Source organism: Kogia breviceps, chromosome 13 (assembly GCF_026419965.1).
Source record: "Kogia breviceps isolate mKogBre1 chromosome 13, mKogBre1 haplotype 1, whole genome shotgun sequence".
Classification (NCBI taxonomy): Eukaryota; Metazoa; Chordata; class Mammalia; order Artiodactyla; family Physeteridae; genus Kogia; species Kogia breviceps.
Window position 1 is genome coordinate 8,743,790 of NC_081322.1, and position 17,156 is coordinate 8,760,945.

The 17,156-nt window shown below is 47.6% G+C and overlaps 1 protein-coding gene across 1 annotated transcript in view; it reads left to right on the forward strand.

Annotated features, from left to right (window-relative positions):
• Positions 1-448: 448 nt before the first annotated feature.
• LOC136792420 (uncharacterized) overlaps positions 449-17,156 on the forward strand; it is a 50,039-nt gene continuing 33,331 nt past the window's right edge. Inside the window, exons 1-2 of the mRNA XM_067011367.1 lie at positions 449-965; positions 1,511-1,702. The gene's annotated coding sequence lies outside the window, so the exon portion shown is untranslated. The remainder of the gene's footprint in view (positions 966-1,510; positions 1,703-17,156) is intronic.

Here is a 17,156-nt window from a genome sequence, read left to right on the forward strand (position 1 = left end):
CGGTGGAGGCCGGGCCCTCGGTCCGCGCTGCGACGCCCCTACGCCGGGCTTGATTCCGAGCACCTGGTCGCCCGCTAGGAGGGCAGCTGGTGTCTGGGGCCGCAGGAGACCTGGGCGAGAGAGGAGGGCCTTCGAGAAGGCATGCAGGCTCTGAGGAAGCGGAATCCTCAGAGCGGGCGTGGATTCCATTCTTCAGCCGCCCCCCTGCACCCCCTGCCGCCCCGCCCCACATGGCTCTGCAGCCGGCCAGAGACCCCCGACACAATGCAGCCTGGCGGGCCTGGGGGGTGTTCCGGGGACTTAGAAGGCAGAGGCGGTGGCCGAGACCATCCCGGCGCCGGAACTGCTGGTTCACGGGGCCGACGACACGGAGAGGAGGCGGGAGGCGGGAGGCGGGAGGCGGGAGGCGGGAGGCGGGAGGCGGGAGGCGGGTCGGCGCGCGCGGAAGGGGCGGGGCCCGGCTGCCTAAGCGGCCGAGCGCTCCCTCCCCGCCGCCTCAGGCGCTGGCCGCTTCCTAGCGCGCAAGGTCTGAGGCAGATTACGTCGAGCTGTGCGTGTTCCACGCGTTGTTTGGGGAGTGAGCCCGGAGCTCGCGCCCTCGGACGCCCTACCGGCCGCAGCTCGCCCGCTGCCTCCCACGTTACTCCTCGGGGATGGGACCCGGATGCAGGTGCCCTGAGCTTTCCTAGAATCCTAGACTATCCAGGGGCCCCTGACCTCGAGGCCGCTTTCCTCCGTGACCGGAACCTCGCTCCCCCTCCCGCGGCTCCGCGCCCCTTGCCTCCCAGGCCAGGACGGCGAGATGCTGGCGGCCTTCTACAGTTCGTTCAGGGTCTCACTCGTGGTCAGCGCGGTCCCAGGATGCGGAGTCGGGATCGTCCTTATCGGGTCGCCCTTTTACCAGGATGTTAGCACGCTCCGCACTGTGGCAATGTCTTTCCAGCTTCGGGTCCACCGGGATCGAGGTGAGTGAGGGGTTTCATGGGCCCTGGCAGGGAACCCGTCCTTGGCCCAGGGGTCCGGGAAGGCGGGCTTGGGTCTCTGCGTCTTTCTGGTTCACTCCAGTTCCTTAGTCTGAGTTCCTGGAACAGTTCTGACAACAACCACTCAGTCTAAAAACCCCCCGGTGTGGGTCCCGGCACCTGAGTTTGGGAAGGAGTCTTGGCGAGATCCACAGGGGAAAATCTAGCGCATCCGTGACGCCAGATGAGGGTCCCCGGGGAGTCCTTGGAGCAGCATCTTGAGGGGACGTCTTCCGCCGAATCCCTTCTGGGGGCCTGCCTATCACTGAGGTATCCTAGGACAGGGGATTTAGAAGCATAGCCCCAGACCAGCAGAATCAGCTTCACCTGGGAACTTTCTAGAAGCGCCAACTGGCTCCCACCCAGACCGAGAGAACCGGAAACCCTGGGGGTGGGACGCTGAGATTTCGGTTTTAACAAGCCCTTCAGGTGATTCTGATGCATCTCCAAAAAGCCGCCACCTGACCAGCTGCTTTCTTTTTATCCAGAGCTCCGACCCGACGGCTGCTAAATTCCGCGTGGGCCTGGAGGCGCTCGGTTTCAGGCTGGGGCCGTCGGGAATCCCTCATCCAGATGACTGCTCCTGGCGGACCCAGGACGGGGATGGCGTTGCTTGCGGGGTTGCTGACCTGGAGGTCGGGAGGCTAAGGCTCCGTCCAGCCGTGTTTGTGCCGTGAAAGGTGAGGATGGGAGTGGGGGGCAGCTCTTCTCAATTCTGTCACGTTCAAGTGACTGCAAGCTCGACCTCTTAAGGAAAGTTTCCGTGGTTTTAGAACAAAATGATCCTCATTGGTTTTGCCTTGATTAGTGTGTTCTTTCCAGGAGAGGCTACCCACCTAGGGCCAGGTGGGGATATAGAGACCTTCAGGCCCTTGTGAAAGCCCGAGATGCAACCCAGAGCCCTCGAGGGGGGACCAGCTTCTGGGAGGAGGGGGTGTGTGAGCTGGAGGCCTCAGGGAGCTTTGTGGAGAGGTTGCTTCTGCCTGAAGAGAAAGAATACCCACTCTTACTTGTACCTACTTTGATCTGACTGCTTAATCTATGACTATTAACCAACGCTTCTCTAATAAAAACCACTAAATTCTTGTTTCTACTTTCATAACTAATAAGCCCAAACTTATGCTTTACCAAATGTCATTAGCTCATATTTTTAAGTGATTGAATATGTGAATGAAACTTGTAATGTTTAATTAAATGACAAGTTTAATATATTAGATTGTCTTAGGTGCCAAAAACGTTTGAACATAGCTAGAACGTTTGAAAAATAGATTTGCTAACATCTGAGAGCTCCAGGGCCAGGTCCTGTTCTGCTTGAGATGTGTGATATTATCAGTATTCAAAACAATGACCTAAGATAGGTCTTCTGATTATTTTCTTGAAACTCAGACACAGGGGAACCAAGCAACCTGTCCATGGTCACACAGGCAGTAAGTGGCAGAGTTTGGATTGGAATCTAGGCTCTCATGCCACCTGCCCCTTTATCATTATAATGACCACAAAATACATTATAACAGTTTCATTAAAACTGGTTCGAGAAATATGAATATTGTGACTTTAAAATTAGTTTCTTCATTACTTCTAAACTTTTTTTTTAAACCCTAGTGGGAAACAATTTATTATATATATTCCCAGAGTTGCAATAATATTATCAGGAAATACATTCATGCTTTCTTTGGATTCCAGCGATTTTTATGACCTGAAAAAAAAAAAAAAAAAAAAAGAAAACGATCCCAGACCACAAATGTTGGTGGCAGATGGATTCTGGTAGGAAACTGGACCTCCTTTCACAGTCCTGTGAAACCTCAGTCAATCATTAGGCTGAGTGCCTTTTTATACTGAAGACTAGCAAGCTGCTCGTGGTGTCTTCAACTTCACAGAGACTGTACTTAAAATTTTAGTTTTGGAAATAGAGAACACATGTCCATGGTTGAAAATTCAGAAGATGCAAAAGTGTACGTGGAGAAAGGGAAGCCTCTCTGTCCTTCCTATCCCTCAGTCATCCAGCCTCTACTCAGATTTTTATCCTTGTCTATATGTATATATTTTATATGTACATATATGGATGAATTGTAATGTGTGGCAGGATATTTCATACATTGTTGTATACCTTTATTTTTTATTTTGAACTAATTTTCGACTTACAAAAGCATGGCGAAAATAGTACTGTGCCGATATACTTTTCCCTCAACTTCCACTTATGTTACCATCGTATGTAACCATAGGACATATTTGAAAACTACAAAGTCATTTGGATTGTAACGGGTTTTCCAGTAACGTCGTTTTTCTGTTCGAGGATCCAGTTCTGGGTCTCCTCATATTTAGTCATCCTGTCTCCTTAGTCTCTTCCCATCTTTGATGGTTCTCCAGTCTTTCCTTCTCTTTCGTGACCTTGACTTCGGTGAATCATTTTGTAGAGTATCCCTCAGCTGGGACTTGTCTGATGCTTTTTCTTGATTAGATGGTAATGCAGCGTTGAGAGGGAGGCCACAGTGATGTGATCATGTGTCCTCATTACATCATATCGGGGGATGCAGGCCGTACGTCTGAGCTGCTGGTGGTGATCGTAACCTTGATCACTTGGCTAAGTAATCATTTGCCTTGATTCTCCACTGTATGCTTACTCTTTTCCCCCTTGTAATTATTAAATAGTTTGGAAGAGATAGAGTTCTTCCAGGTTGGATCCTTCGGTGTGTCCTTTCAAACACATATATCCTTTAAAAATCTGTGAGTGCGCTTCCCTGGTGGCGCAGTGGTTGAGAGTCCGCCTGCCGATGCAGGGGACACGGGTTCGTGCCCCGGTCCGGGAAGATTCCACGTGTCGCGGAGCGGCTGGGCCCGTGAGCCGTGGCCGCTGAGCCTGTGCGTCCGGAGCCTGTGCTCCGCAATGGGAGAGGCCACAGCAGTGAGAGGCCCGCGTACCGCAGAAAAAAAAAAAAAAAAAAATCTGTGAGCACTTCCTTACTTTTTGGTACCACAAGATGCTAAAATATCCAAATACATGTTTATATATGCATATTTTATTTATGCATATTTATTTTAATAGGTGGCAACATATTTCACACATTGGTCTGTTTATTTTAAACCTAATTTTACCTTGGAGATTATTCCATATCAGTACATATACAAATAAACCATTTAAAAATGTTAACTAATATTCCAGTTTATAGATGTTGTACAGCCTGTTTTACTGGTCTTCACTGATGGGCATTTAAGCAACTTTAAATTTTTTTTTAAAGGTCACAGGAATTTATTTACTTTAATTTTTAAAAAATTATTATTTTTTTTGGCTGCATTGGGTTTTTGTTGCTGCGTGCGAACTTTCTCTAGTTGTGGTGAGCAGGGTCTACTCTGCGTTGCAGTGCGTGGCTTCACTTGTTGCGGAGCACGGGCTCTAGGCATGCGGCCTTCAGTAGTTGCGGCGTATAGCTTAGTAGTTGTGGCTTGTGGGCTCTAGAGCGCAGTCTCAGTAGTTGTGGTGCACGGGCTTAGTTGCTCCGTGGCATGTAGGATGTTCTCGGACCAGGGATTGAACCCATGTCCCTGCACTGACAGGCGTATTCTTAACCACTGCGCCACTAGGGAAGTCACAACTTTTAATCTTTTGCTACGATAAGCAATGTATGTGAGAGGATATTTATAGGATGAATTCCTTCCTAGCAAAGTGTTTGTTTGCTGTTTTTTTTTATTCTTGGTCATTCCTGGAAATATCACAATTTTTAAAAATTGTGAAATGTAATACACAAGTAGGAAAGTGCACAGAACATGAATGTAGAGGTCAGTGAATATCAGAATATGATTATCCATGTAACAACCATTGAGGTTTAAAAAAAATAAAAAGCCATTGTCCACAGGCACCTGGGGTCCCCCTGTGCCCTTCCCAGTTGCTCCTTCCTTAACAAAATTTCTCTTATGGTAAATCACTTCCTTGTTTTTGTTTGTATTTATCATCTGAGCATTCATTCCTAAACATTATGTGTAAGTTTTACTTTATTTATGAAAAAGTAGAAAAATACATATTGTGTGATTAGATGTCCAGCATTATTGACTCAGCATTGTGAGATTTATCCATTTTGTTGCCTGTAGCTATGTTTCATTCATTTTCCTTGTTGTATGGTATTTCATTGTATAAATATATACCACAAGTCATTTATCCATTCTAATATTGAAGAACTTTTTTTCCCCCAGTTTTTGGGTATCATAATGAAGGCTAGAGTGCGTATTCTTGTATATGTGTCTGTACTTATCAGCTCAGGCTACCATAACAAAATAGCACAGACTGGGTATTTAAACAACAAATTCATTTTCTCACAATTCTGGAGTCTAGAAGTCCAAGTTCCAAAGTGCCCTTGGCCTGGATGGCTGCTTTGTCTCTGGATCCAAATGGTCTTTCCTTGGATGAGCTGGGGGAGGGGAGGGGGGGGATATGAAAGCGCTCTGGTGTCTCTTCTTATAAGGATGCCAGTCTTATCAGATTAGGGCTCCACCCTTATGACTTCACTTATCTCTAGATGCAGTCACATTGAGGGTGGGGCTTCAACATAGGAACCTTTGGGAGGAACACAGTTCATTCCAGAACAGTCTCCCAGTACACCCACGAGGTGTTTTGACTTTTGCCTTTAGTATAAAATTAACAGGCATGCCTTGTTTTATTGTGCTTTGCTTTATTGCACTTCGAAGATACTGTGTTTCTTTACCAGCTGAAGGTTTGGGGCAACACTGCATTGTCTGGTGATGATTAGCATTTTTTAGCAAGAAAGTATTTTTAAATTAAGGTGTACATTTTTTTAGACATTGCTAGTGCACACTTTCAGACTATAGTGAAGTATAAACAGAACTTTTACATGCACTGGGAACCCCCCCAAAAAAACACATTTGTGTGACTTGATTTATTTTGGTATTTGCTTTATTACAGTAGTCTGGAACTGAGCTCACAATAGTTCTGAGGTCTACTTGTACCTAGAATTGAATAGAAAATTTTATGGTTTTAATTATAGATTCTCATGCTCTTTTAAGAGTAATACAGAAAGGTTCTTTGTACAAGTTTCCCTAGGCTTGCAGGGATAGGAAGCACCAGTTACCCATGTGGGTCACTTGGACAGGGCATGTCACCTTCCCCTCTTTGCTCCACAACCCTATGTTCTACCTGCTGGTGACAGAGCACCTCATAAATGTCACTGCTGTGGGTATAGACAGCTTCCTGGAGGACAGGCATGTCATCTCGTAGGCTGTCATCTCTCAGCTGGCACTTGGGCTGTGATCATGCTGTCACTGTGTGTGCCTGGCAGCTCCCTGGTGCTGTGGCATCTGATGGGACTGGTGATCCCTGGCCACGTGTCCGTTATGTTCCTCCTGTGCCATAAAGTGGGTCCCTGGGTCTGAGGTGATATTATGTGGGATCCTGTATTGGTGATGCTGGCTGAGGTCCCGTGGACAAACTCGTAGACGGAAAATGTGTCTCTTCCTGTCAGAATTACTTGCTGCCCCTTTCAGAGGAGAGGGGGTTCCAAGGTACTCAGCTTTCCCCTAAGTGACTGGGTGGTCTTCTAGGGGATGGCGCCGTAGTGGGGACCTAGTTTTGCTCTGCTGCTGGCAGGACTGGCACTCAGCAGTGGCAGTCGCTGGACCAGCCTGGGTGACTGAGAGCCGAGGCCACGGGTCCACACACAGGATGCCTCCCTTCCCCGTGGCTGATCCCTTCACGTGCCCGCGGTGTATGGTGCACGCTGTGGTGGCCAATGACAGAGACCGGCCAACATCGGCTCCCAAGTCGGTTAATCTTCCTGGCCTGGTGGGTGGTTAACTCACGCCAGAAAAACACTCGGACCTCATGCCTACACCTGAGTGGATCCAAACACCTGCCTCTACCCAGGCCTCCTAGTTGCTTGTTGCCCTTTGGCGGTGGGATGGACTTTCTCGCAGTTAATAGGGAGTACGTTGCCACTGCGCGTGAGGCTGTATGTGCATTAACTTTGGGTCCCTCTCCACACAGTCGATGACCAGGGGCACCATCTGAAGCCCTTCCCATGGGGGGATCCCCCCCCCCCCCCGCACTGTCTTTCCCAGCCACCCCGAGGCAGCCAGAGGCGTGAGCTGAGGGCAGGGCTGGTGCAGCAGTGGTGGGTGATGGGGTCTCTTCGTGCAGCTCCTTGTGACCTCGGGTCCTGCTTTGGTGACGCCCCGGCTGCACCACTTCCGTCTCATGGGGGACGGCTGCTTGGCCCGCCTGATCTAGTGACTTGCTGGTTCTGACAGGACCCCGCTCAGGGATTCTGGATGTGGCTGCCCGGTCACGTGGTGCCCTATGGCGCTCCAGGGCCAGCGTGGCAGGAGCGCTTTTCCGAAGGCGTGCAAATCTCCATTGCACACGACTGTGGCCTTCCTCCGGGGCCTCAGGGTCTGCATTATGACTCTCCCATGGGGGCTTGCTGTAAATTCCACATGGCATTATTTTCCCACCACGGATACCCCTCAGACTATAGGATGTGCAGGATCACTTAGCCCCAAAGACGGGGCTTGCCGTCAGCACAGCCTGGACCCGCCAGTGTCCTTTTCTGCTCCCAAGTCCACTAAAGCCTGTTAGAGATGGAAGTTCTCAGAACGCACCCCAGGCCTACTGAGGTCTGGGGGTCAGGTGCATTCATCTGCGTTTTAAGCTTCTTGGGGTCCAGCTCTGGTGTTGGGGTCGTGCCAGCCTCAAGTATGAACGTTCCAATCATACGCTGGGAGCTGGGAGCTGACCACCGGGTGGGTGTGGATCCAGTGGACCCGTGTGGGTCAGGACTCCATTTATCACGTGACAGCCGTAGGTCCGCACCCCAGCAGAGGGCCACGCTGACGCCCCAAGCCCGTAGGTATCCATGTCAGCTAGGGCCTTGTGTCCAGTTGCCTACGATGTTTGGGCATTCTCTTTTTCCAGTGTACGTTACCGCGTAAGTGACTGTAGGTTCCTGGATGTGAAGGATTCCGGAATCATTACCATGTCCAGTTGCCACACTACTGCCAGGTCCTTCCTCCTGCAGGTCACTGAGTTTCAGGTTTGAAGACTGCCTTCCGTCTGGAGGCTGGGCAGCAGCAGAAGTTTTTACTGTGGCTGCTGCCCTCAGCCTCCTGATCATCCAGCTTGATTTTTTATGTACAGACTAAGTAGTACCCCTATTGGCTACCCAGATATTTTTCCCCTAGAGATGCCGTGTTCCATTAAGCCCTGTGAGACTGACCCTTGGACCTGGCCACTCGTGATTGCATCGTCCTGGCTTTTCAGGGTTGAGTGGAATCACTGGGCCTCTTGTTTGGAGAAGGGTGGTCATCACCACGACTGCTCCCAGAGACCCTAGTTTAGCATGCAACCTGTGCCCCTGTAGTGATAATTAGCACCTCCATCACATTACGCAATTATCCTTTCTTTGCTCGTGGGCTCTCTGTTCCCCGACCAGGGATTGAACCCGGGCCACTCCTAATCCTTTCTTTTTACCAAAAGTTCTAGTTTCTTAGCAAATTTGATTATAGTACATTATTGTTGTCTATATTCATTATACTATGTGTTAGATCTCTATAGCTTATTTACTACTTATTGTAAGTTTGTGCCATTAAACTACATCTCTCTTATCCCCCAGCCCCCTGGCCCCTGGTAACCACCATTTGTACAAATTTGGCTTTAAAAAATTCCACATGTAAGTGATACCATACTTGACTTGTCTTTCTCTGTCTGACTTAGCACACTGCGTGCTCAGGGTCCGTCCATGTTGCTGCCAATGGCAGGAGGCCCTCCCTTCTCTTGCTGAATAATATTCCACTGTGTGTGTACACACCTTAGCTTCTTTGTCCTCCTCCGTTGATGGGCCGTGTGGCTGCTTCCATATCTTGGCTATTGTGAATAATGCTGCAACAAACATGGGAGTGTAGCTGTCTCTCTGAAAGGATTGTGTTCTTTTTAAAGGCTGAATAACATTCCGCTGTCTGACTTTGAGTCTCTAAATGCATTCTTCCACCTTTTGCTACGTGCCAACATTTCTGCTTCACTTAGCGTGGGCTACTGTTTTCTCTGTTTCTGGGAGCCATCCTAGTAGTGAGATTGCCTCATCTCGGGATCCTTGTCAGGTATGAAACTCTCTGTCTGTCAAAAGTGCTCACAAAATGGATAACCTCCCGCTTATCCAACCTTATGTTCTGCCTGCTCTTCATCAAGTACCACCGGCATCTGGTCCTTGCATCCTCTCCAGGTTCCTGCTGGCACAATCTGGCTAGCTTCTGCAGCAACTTAACAGGGCAGCACACACCCAGCCAGACTGTGGTTAGTTATTGGCCTAAAAGCCTGTGGAGCAGATCCTGGGGGGATTTGGGGGAGGCACATGTTGTGTCTGTATTGTCTTCAAGCAAGCAGGGGATGTTAGTTTTTGGTTTTTTAAAATACTTTATTTTACTTATTTATTTTTGGCTATGTTGGGTCTTCGTTGCCGTGCACGGGCTTTCTCTAGTTGCGGCGGGCGGGGGCTGCTCTTCGTTGTGGTGCACGGGCTTCTCACTGCGGTGGCTTCTCCTGTTGTGGAACATGGGCTCTAGGTGCGTGGGCTTCAGTAGTTGTGGCGCACGGGCTTAGTAGTTGTGGCTCATGGGCTTAGTTGCTCTGCGGCATGTGGGATCATCCCGGACCAGGGCTTGAACCGTGTCCCCTGCATTGGCAGGTGTATTCTTAACCACTGCACCACCAGGGAAGCCCCGGGATGTTAGCTTTTAACAGGGAGGTCTGGGCCACTCCTGCAGGCTTGGAGGGATTTGGGAACAAACATTTTCAGGGGCATCAACCCAGATATCAGGGTCCCAACCTTTTCCAACCTTGTCAGAGCTGTCCTTCTTTCAACAGAAGCTTCACTCTGGAGCTCAGCTACTCTCTGTGGGTGAAGGCCTGGGCCTCAGCATTCTCTGCTCTCCTGCGGAAAGTGAGAACCTCTTTTCTAGCAATGAGGTTCTGGCTTTCACACTTGTCTCTAATTGTGTTAAGTGCACTTAGCCTTTCATTGAGATTTTCTAGGCAGTGGTTCTCAAGGTGTGGTCCCCCAAGGCAGTATCAGCATCACCTGGGAACTTGTGAGAGATGTAAATTCTCAGAACTTGCCCCGTAGTGACCAGAAAATCTGGGCTTGGGGTGCAACGATCTGTTCTAACCAGCCCTCGGGGTGACTCATGCCTTCTAAACTCGAGAATTACTGTTCTCCTTCAGAACTTCAGTCAAGCTTAACAAAGCCGCCTAATTCCTCTGTTGTCCCATTTCCTTGACATTATACACTGTCTAGGTTGACTAGTGATGGAAGTTCCCACGTGGATCATGACCTTGTGCCCGAGGCTGTCTGTGCTCCACCAGACACTTGTGTGGGCTCCAGCACCAAAACCCCATCTTTTTGCCCGTTTTGGGGGGGACCACTCCTGGCGTAATTATCGCAAGTTTAGTTTCTTGAGAAGCAGACTTTGAGATGGTATAATGTGCAGATGCTCCCGAGGGAGCGCTCTTGGGTCAGGCAGGTGTGGAGGGGAGAGGAAGGAAGTGGACACGGCAGAGGGGGGCGTGGGCCAAAGACGCAGGACAGGTGCCAGGACAGGTGTTAGCTGGCCCCCAGCCTTCCACCTCCACCTGGTCAGGCGTCCGGATGTGGGAAACCACGCGGGGCGGGGGCGGGGGGCCGCGGGAGGGGGACACCGTGGGAGGTGAGGATGTCCGCAGGGCGGTTCTGTTCAGCTGAGGTCTGGCCTGGGTGCCCACAGGCGAGGACTTCGTGCCTCTCCCTCTCCCCGCAGCTGCGGTCGTTCTGGATGGCCGGGTGGGTTGACACGCCCGGCCCTCAGCGCCCACTGAGGTTTCTGCCTTCACGAGGACGAAGATGGGCCTGATGACCTGGCTTTAAGGGAGCCTAGAGAGTCGGGCGTCTGCGGGGCCGTGGCGGAGGTTACGTGGAGGAGGAAGCCCGTGTGTCCCGTGACGGCTGCGCGCGGCCGCTCGTGTGTGCACCGTTTCCTCAGCAGGTAGACGAGCGCGGCTGTCAGTGCCTTAACGGATAAATGAAGAGGTGGTCTTGAGAGTGACTGCATTGCAGGTTCAGGTGAGGCAGGAAGGCGTCTCCATCATCGGCCTCGTTCTGAGTTTCCGTGTTGTCCAAGGAAAGACATTCTCAAGAGCAGGGGGTGGGTTCTTATCCAGTTATCACCGATGTCCTCTCATGTCGACTATTCCGAGGACTCTTCTGGACAGTCCCTTTGGATGTATTTCTGTCAGAGTTCTGAATTTTTCCTTTGCTGAATAACTAAAGGACTAACGAATCCATTTAGGACTAAGCAAGGACCAGGGTCTCCCTCAGGAGACATTCTGGGGGCTCTGGCTTCGGGGCAAGGCTGGGGGCAGGTGTGGAATTCTCACCGGCTACTCACGGGGGTTGTAAGTCTCACCTTCTTCTTCTTCTTTTTTTAAAAAAAATATTTATTTATTTAGGCTGTGCTGAGTCTTAGTTGCGGCATGTGATCTTTCTAGTTGCAGCATGCGGACTCTGAGTTGCGGCGTGCACACGGCATATGGGATCTAGTTCCCTGACCAGGAATTGAACCAGGGCCCCTGCATCAGGAGCCTGGTCTTACACACTGAACCACCACGGAAGTCCTGAGTCTTGAATAGATGGTTTTGCTGAATGATGTGGATAAATAAGTTTATTTATTTTTCCTTTTACCTATTCCCTTTATAAATATGGTTATGTACAGGAAATTTAAACATTTAGAGTGCTTTGGGAAACCAGTAAAAAACTCTGAGGCAAGAGGCCTTTTGTGTTACTTTTACAGAACTAGCCGGATGTGTAATTGATAAGATGGTCCTCCCTGGTGGCTAACTCTGGGATCAGCTCTCGGGACTAGGAATTGACCACATTTGGAAATGCCATACTTCCTTAAAACTAATAGAAAAAAAAAAAAAAAAGCCCACAAAAGGGCATGGAGGCCAAACCATCAGAGTCAATGCAGTCTTTGTCAGGGCTGTGGGATTCTTGACAAGGCCTGAAAAAAAGCTCAGTAAAAAGTAACTTGTTGTCTTTCTATGGCAAAGCAAGCCCCATGGACATTTAAAGGGAGTGGGATATTTACGTAATGCAAAGTACCCTTGAAGAGGACAGTCAGGAGGGTGGAGCAGCTCACATCCCTAGAGAAAGGGCAGCCATGGGAGCAGACGTGGAGTCTCACACCCAAGCCTAGCAGTGTTTCCACAGCCCTGGAGAGGATGCCTGGGTGGGTGGATGGAGCTGGGGAGGAAACTTGCTGACCCCTTCTCATACTACGGTTATCAGAAAGAATGAAACAAGTGAGGTAAATGTTCAACTCCCCAAATTAGAGAAAACAGAATCATCTTAAGGAAAGAACAACTAAGGAAATAAAATGGTTAGAGCAGAAACCCATGGAATACAAAACACTAGGAAAAACAAAGCCAGAAGCTGGTTCTTTAAAAATATTAGTGAGACATGAGTCCTTATTGATACAAATAAATGACTGAATAAATAAGCCAGGGAGAATAGACAAACTTCCCATGCAGAAAAATTCTAAGTAATTCATGCAGATACTCTGCCCTCCAGGAGGTGGAACCTGACTCCTTGTGTTTTAATTAGGTGTGGGCTGCACAGAGTGACTGACTTGCAAGACTGCGGGTCTGGAAGGGTGTCTGAGTGTAACCTTCCAGTGCAGAAACCTGACAAGCCTACCTTGGCTACAGTGAGCAAGGTCAACATGGAGAGTGAAGTCAGGTTGATTGTACACACCTTTGATATGATGGGATGGCACATCACCTCTCCAGCTTCTTTCCCCAAACTCAAAACGCCAGTCTAATCATGAGAAAAGAATCAGACACATGTCAATAGAGGGGCATCTTATAACATACCTGACCAGTACTCCTTAAAATTATCAAGGTAAAAACCAAGGAAAGTCTAAGGAACTACAGCAGCCAAGAGGAGCCTACGGTGACATGATGATTAAATGTAATACAGGACCCCAGAACAGGAAAAGAACAGTAGGTAAAAACTAAGGAAATCCGAATAAAGTGTGGACTTTAGTTCCTAGTAATTATAGATATTGGTTCATCAATGTGTTAAAAGATGAACTAACAACAAACTATCAAAAAGAGGCATTAAAGAAACAATCTCACAATCGCATTGAAAAGAATAAAATACCTAGGAATAACCCTACCTAAGGAAATAAAAGACCTGTACTTGGAAATCTGTAATACCCTGATGACATTGAAGATGACATAAACAGATGGGAAAATATACCGTGTTCATGGTGTGGAAGAATTAATATCGTTAAAATGACCATACTAAACCAAGGCAATCTACAGATTTAATACAATTCCTATCAAAATACCCAGGACTTTTTTCACAGAACTAGAACAAGTAATCCTAAGATTTGTTTTGTATATACTGAAGAATCCTTGCATTCCTGGGATAAACCCCACTTGATCATGGTGTATGATCCTTTTAATGTGTTGTTGGATTCTGTTTGCTAGTATTTTGTTGAGGATTTTTGCATTTATATTCAAGAGTGATAGTGGTTTGTAATTTTCTTTTTTTGTAGTATCTTTGTCTGGTTTTGGTATCAGGGTGATGATGGTGGCCTCATAGAATGAGTTTGGGCATGTTCCTTCCTCTGCAATTTTTGGAAAGAGTTTGAGAAGGATGGGTGTTAGCTCTTCTCTAAATGTTTGTTAGACTTCACCTGTGAAGCCCTCTGGTCCTGGACTTTTGTTTGTTGGAAGATTTTTAATCACAGTTTCAATTTCATTACTTGTGATTGGTCTGTTCATATTTTCTATTTCTTCCTGGTTCAGTCTTGGAAGGTTATACCTTTTTAAGAATTTGTCGGGCTTCCCTGGTGGCGCAGCGGTTGAGAGTCCGCCTGCCGATGCAGGGGACACGGGTTCGTGCCCCGGTCCGGGAGGATCCCACGTGCCGCTGAGCGGCTGGGCCTGTGAGCCATGGCCGCTGAGCCTGGGCGTCCGGAGCCTGTGCTCCGCAATGGGAGAGGCCACAACAGTGAGAGGCCCGCAAAAAAAAAAAAGAAAAAAAAAAAAAAAAAGAATTTGTCTATTTCTTCCAAAACCTGCTTTCTTGAGTAATCATTAATTTACAGGGGTGTCCCATACTTCTTTCTTTACTTACAATCCCCTAGTGGGATTAACTATTTCATCAACTACTTTGTCCCTTTACTCTGTCCCCATCACATAGAGTAACCCATGCATTTACAAAATCACTTCTGACTGTGGACTCTGCCATATTGCACGCTTACAATTCTAAGTATTACAGAGGACTTCTATCATGTGTCGAGTTTTATCATCAATAGGTATAAGCAAGCTTCCCCAAATATCCACCTATTCAGCCTCCACATGATTGGAAACTTGGAAATTTAGTCTTTTGAAAGAGACTGAACTTTCAAAAATCAGAAGAAAAACTATCATTGCCTTGATTGAAAGGATTTTAATTGGGAAACGTTACAGGATCCTTATGTATCGACCAGAAGTAAATGATCTTTGGAAGAGAACTACCAGACCAAGAGCTTCAGATCAAGCCAATGATGATGTTAGAGAGGGGAGATTTCCCCTTCTATCCCTCTTGAATTCTTGTGGCTGGACTAATAATAAAATCGACACAAGACATAATAACAGAAGAAAAAGAAACACATTTTAATTGTGCCACTGAGGCCTCATAGAAACGGGACCTCGGAAGTGGCCAAAGAGGCATCTTTTATAATTTTTAGACAAAGAAACAATAACTCTGTGAGAAATTGACAGCGAAAAGAAAGCTTTGGGTGCTCAGTTAGTGAAGAATCTAAACAGAGTTTGGGTTTGGGTTGTAAAGGAGCAACAACGTGTGTTTATACAGGTTTCTCGGCCCCCAGTTCCCCATCGCTGGTGATAAGGGTGCCCTTCTACCCCGCGGACAAGGAATCCACCTCTCACAGGGGAGGTTTCTTTCCTGCTTCCAGGGAGACGGGAGGGTCAAAATTTCCCTCTTGCCTCAGCTCTTTCTTAAATTACTTTAATTCAAAATAGTCAATATGCCATGATGGCATATTTTGTCCCGCCCTGAACCTAACAATGACGTGAAGTAGGTAACTTCAACTCCAGACAAGAAAACAAGATACATCTTTGGTAACAGCGCCGGCCTTTTTCATTTTGCTCTATTGTCGTTGTCCTTTGGTGCCCCCTAGTGGTGAACGGAAAGGTTTCACGACTCCATCACAGATCTACAGGCACACCTCCAAGATATTGGGGGTTTGGGTCCAGACCACTGCAATAAAGTGAATATCGCAATAAAACGTCACATGAATATTTTCGTTTCCCAGTGCATATAAAAGTTATGTTTAAACTACACTGTAGTCTATTAAGTGTGCAATAGCATTATATCTAAAAAAATGTACACCCTTTAATTAAAAATACTAAATTGCTAAAAATTGCTAACCATCATCCGAGCCTTCAATGAGTCTTAATCTTTTTGCTGGTAGAAGGTCCTGCCTCCATGCTGGTGGCTGCTGACTGATCAGGGTGATGGTTGCCAAAGGTCGGGGCAACTGGGGCAGTTTCTAAAATAAGACCACAGTGACATTTGCCACATGGCTTGACCCTTCCTTTCAGCAACAGTTTCTTTGTAGCATGCAGTGCTGTTTGACAGAATTTTACCCATAGTAGAACTTCTTTCAAAATTGGAGTCGTTTCTCGCAAATTCGACCTCTGCTTTGTCAACACAGTTTATGTTGATAAAGCATAAAAAAATCTCATTTGAAATCTTTTGTCGTCATTTCAGCGATCTTCACAGCATCTTCACCAGGAGTAGATTCCATCTCAATAATCCACTTTCTTTGTTCATCCATAAGAAGCAACTCCTCATCCATTCAAATTTCATCCTGAGACTGCAGAAATTCGGTCACATCTTCAGTCTCCACTTCTGATTCTAGCTCTCCTGCTGTTTCCACCACATCTGCAGTGACTTCTTCCACTGGAGTCTGAAGCCCTCCATGTCATCCATGAGGGATGGAATCAACTTCTTCCAAACTCCTGTTAATGTTGATTAGTGTGATTGTTCCCATGAATCACAAATGTTCTGTTCTTAATGGCATCTAGGATGGAGAATGCTTTCCAGAAGGTTTTCAATGGACTTTGCTCAGATTCATCAGAGGAATCACTATCTATGGCATCTGTAGCCTTGCGAAAGGTATTTCTTTTCTTTTTTTAAATTTATTTATTTATTTTTGGCTGTCTTGGGTCTTTGTCACTGTGTGTGGGCTTTCTCTAGTTGCAGCGAGCGGGGGCTACTCTTCGTTACAGTGTGGGGCTTCTCATTGCGGTGGCTTCTCTTGTTGCGGAGCATGGGCTCTAGGCACGCGGGCTTCAGTAGTTGCGGCTCGCCGGCTCAGTAGTTGTGGCGCACGGGCTTAGTTGCTGCGCGGCCTGTGGGCTTTTCCTGGACCGGGGCTCAAACCCGTGTCCCCTGCATTGGCAGGTGGATTCTTAACCACTGCGTCACCAGGGAAGCCCAGTGAAATGTATTTCTTAAATAATGAGACTTAAAATCAAATGACTCCTTGATCCGTGGGCTGCAGAATGGATGTTCTATTACCAGGCATGAAAACGACATGAATCTTGTTGTCCATCTCCACCCGAGCTCTGGGGTGACCAGCTGCATTGTCAATGAGCAGTCACATTTTGAAAGGAATCTTTTTTTCTGAGCAGTAGGTCTCAACAGTGAGCTTAAAATATTTAGTAAATTATATTGTAAACAGATATGCTGTCATGCAGGCTTTTTTGTCCCATTTATAGAGCACAGGCAGAGGAGATTTAGCATAATTTTTAAGGGCTCTAGGATTTTCAGATGGTAAATGAACATTGGCTACAACTTAAAGTCATCAGCTGCATTAGCCCCTAAAAGGAGAGTCAGCCTGCCCTTTGAGGCTTTGAAGCCAGCCAGTGACTTCTCCTCTCTAGCTATGAAGGTCCTGGATGGCATCTTCTTCCAGTAGAAGGCTGTTTCGTCTGCATGAAAATCTGTTGTTTAGTGCAGCCACCTTCGTGAATTACCTTAGCCAGATCTTCTGGAGAACTTGCTGCAGCTTCTGCATCAGCACGTG